The sequence below is a fragment of the Otolemur garnettii genome, unplaced genomic scaffold, assembly GCF_000181295.1.
Source record: "Otolemur garnettii isolate 467f Iridium unplaced genomic scaffold, OtoGar3 scaffold00158, whole genome shotgun sequence".
Classification (NCBI taxonomy): domain Eukaryota; kingdom Metazoa; phylum Chordata; class Mammalia; order Primates; family Galagidae; genus Otolemur; species Otolemur garnettii.
Window position 1 is genome coordinate 3085073 of NW_003852553.1, and position 2998 is coordinate 3088070.

A 2998-nucleotide genomic window follows, 5' to 3' on the forward strand; every position below is an offset into this window, starting at 1 on the left:
CAGGCGCCCACCACAACGCCCGGCTATTTTTTGGTTGCAGCCGTCATTGTTGTTTTGGCGGGTCCCGGCTGGGGATTCGAACCCGCCACCTTAGGTGTACATGGCTGGCGCCTTAGCCGGTTGAGCCATAGGCGCGGAGCCAGCAAATCATTTTTCAATGGCCTCTGTCTGCTGATCGCTTGTCTTCACCATACCTGAATAATAACAAAGCCTATATTTTAAAACAGTACATAGGTTTGGCATGGTAGAACAAATACTTTTTCTCCCTAAGATTCCAGAATGCTTTCATTGATGAACCCTCCTAGGCAAATGCAAAGTGTTAAATGTGCTGTGTTCCTTAGGTCAGACAGCAGAAAGAACTTCCTGCTAGTAAACAAGGCTGCCTGAATTACTGTTTCCCAGCGCATCTTTAAAAACGACGTCATCCCCATCCACAGCCGCCCTAGTGAGCTGATTCCCCACAGAGCAGAGGCAGGGACCAAGGCAGTTAGGGTTAGAGTTCTGATCTGCCACTTGGCCAGGGCACGGGCCCCAGCCATCTCTGAAGGAGGCTGAGAGGTTCCCTCCAGGCTAGGGCGGGTAGTCCCTGCAGACAGCAGACGTCATCCTCACCTGAGGAGGAGGGAGGATGGGATTACTGCCCTCTGTAGCCCTGGGGCTCTGGGCCCGATGACGTGGGGCATCCTGGCGGAGGCTGGCCTGTGTTCACAGCTGCCTGCCGGGAGCTGGAGCCTGTCAGCTAGAGCGGCAGCAAGGGAAGACGTTTCTGACACAAAACCCCAGGGGAATGCATGGAGGAGCCGGGCTGTCATTACTTATTAACAACCGGCCTGATCCTCAGCCTGGCAGGCCCAGGGAAATAGCCTGTGGGGAGGCCGGCCTCCCCCCTGCAAGGCGGATTAACTCTTTCGGGGCCAGAAGGAGCTGTTTGGGGAGTCCAATTGTCACATTTTTGCTTGTAAGAGGAGCCATTCTTTCCGTATTAGAGGCAAGAACACTCTTTTTCTCATCTTCCCCTCCCCTCTCTGTGTCTAAATTCTTCTCTTCTGTTTTCCTGCCTTTTCAGGTTTTAAGCAAGCAAACCCATAGGAGACTGCTCAGAGGGAAAAGGAAGATTCGAGAATGCACACAAGCAGAAACCCAGGTCTAATGAATGCCTTCAGAGAGGACCTACCAGGGCAGGAAGAGGGAGGGAGAAGGCAGCCAAGCCGAGGTCAAGGAAAGGTCTGCAAACTAGCTAGTCATTAAAACTGGTTATTGCCTCTTTATCTCTCCTCGAGGAGTCCTGTCCCTAGACCTGGCATGTTCCATCCAGCCCAGCGATCTCAGGTGGGTCCTCCCACCCCACCCCCAAAAGAGATGCTGACACGGAGCTGAGCAGGGGGACATTTTTTAGGGACCTCTCTTAGGATCAGCCCCTGGGGAGAGAAAAGGAGGGGAGAGCTACAATGCAAGCCCCATGGGGCTCTAGAGTTGGGGTGACCTTCAGAGTTGTAAGTAGCCCCTAGATGTGGGCTGCCTCAGGAGCTGGCATGATCCTGAGCAGGGCAGTTTCTTCAGCCTTGGGGAGGGGCTGGCTGGAGGCAGCACTCCCAGCAGCACAGGGAGTAAGTCCTTCCTTCCTGAAGCAGGAGCACAGCAAGACACCTCCCCTTACCTACCTGAGTCGATGCCTGTGTAGAAGGGGTCCCCAAGTCCCAGCAGGGGATTCTGCCTCCCCTCAGCAAGAAGCTGGATTCTTGCCTCCCCACAGAGGCCAGACTGACTTCTTTTCCTGTTTCATCTCCTCCCAGCCTTCCTCCCATGCCTCCTGCTGTCCGTCCTCCCGCTCCTCCTCTCGCCTTCCTCCCAGCTCTCCTCCCGCCCTCTTCTCATCCTTTCTCCCATGCCTCCTGCTGTTCCTCCCTCCACCCTCATCTCCTCCCATCCCTCTTTTCCCTTTTCTCTACAGAAGCTACCACAGAGGTCTTCAACTTTCTAGAAGTTGTCCAATCTGCAGGGAGCCCCTCCCTCTGGCCACAGCTGTCTAGCTAAAAAACATTTTGTAATCTAAAGAGCTGGCTGAACAAGAGCGTTTTTTTCCTTTTCTAATTGGGTGGGCCCAAATTTTGCCACAGGTAATGCTACATTGTCATAGGCTGTTCTATTTTATTTGCATCAACAAGGAGCAGGAAATGTATAGTTGTAGTAAGGCCTATAATTTCAAGTAAATCCCACGTGGGCCACTTGGTTTGTATATGGGTATGTGGTGGATTTCACTGACTTTAGAGAGGGTAGTGGACCTGATAGGGACAAGAGATTAGGAGTGGTCAGCATGTTACCAGAAGCCCACATTCCAGAGCCCACCCCAACCTGTGCTTCAAACAGCACCAGAGGTTTTGTTCATTAGCATAAAGGACCCTAGAAATGAGTTCTCAGTGGCGAAACTAATTGTGTGGTAGAGGGATGAATGGAATAGAAATGGGAGCGACATTCCAGGCCTTGCAGGCACAGAGCAGGATAATCTGACATGGCCTGTGGTTTGTACTTGTATGAATGGCACCCTGGAATCGATCCCCAAGGGATCCTATGTGCATCCAGCTACAAATTTGGTGGATTCTGCACCCCTCAAGTCAGACTAGAAAGGTATTGAATCCTGCTGCTCGCCTCAGGCAAGCCTTACTGTAAGGTACTTTTGGAGCTGTGGAAAGGACAGAGAGCTGGAACGTCACTGAACTTTACAGAACAAGTTATATGACTGCTTTGCAGCTCAGCTCACCCAGAAGAATGAGCAAGACGTTCCTTTACAGTAACCTTGTGGTCCAGTGTGGGCAGGGGACTTACCCTCTCACCTACCTATAATTATTGGAGAGATTTCCCAAAAAGAACCAAATAATTTTGAATGACCAAATTGGCTTAGGTCAATTTGCAGAAGCCTAAAACCCCACCTCAATCCAATCCTCTATGAAATCGTAATCAGCTGTGATGCCCACCTCCCCACATCAATAACCACTGTGTG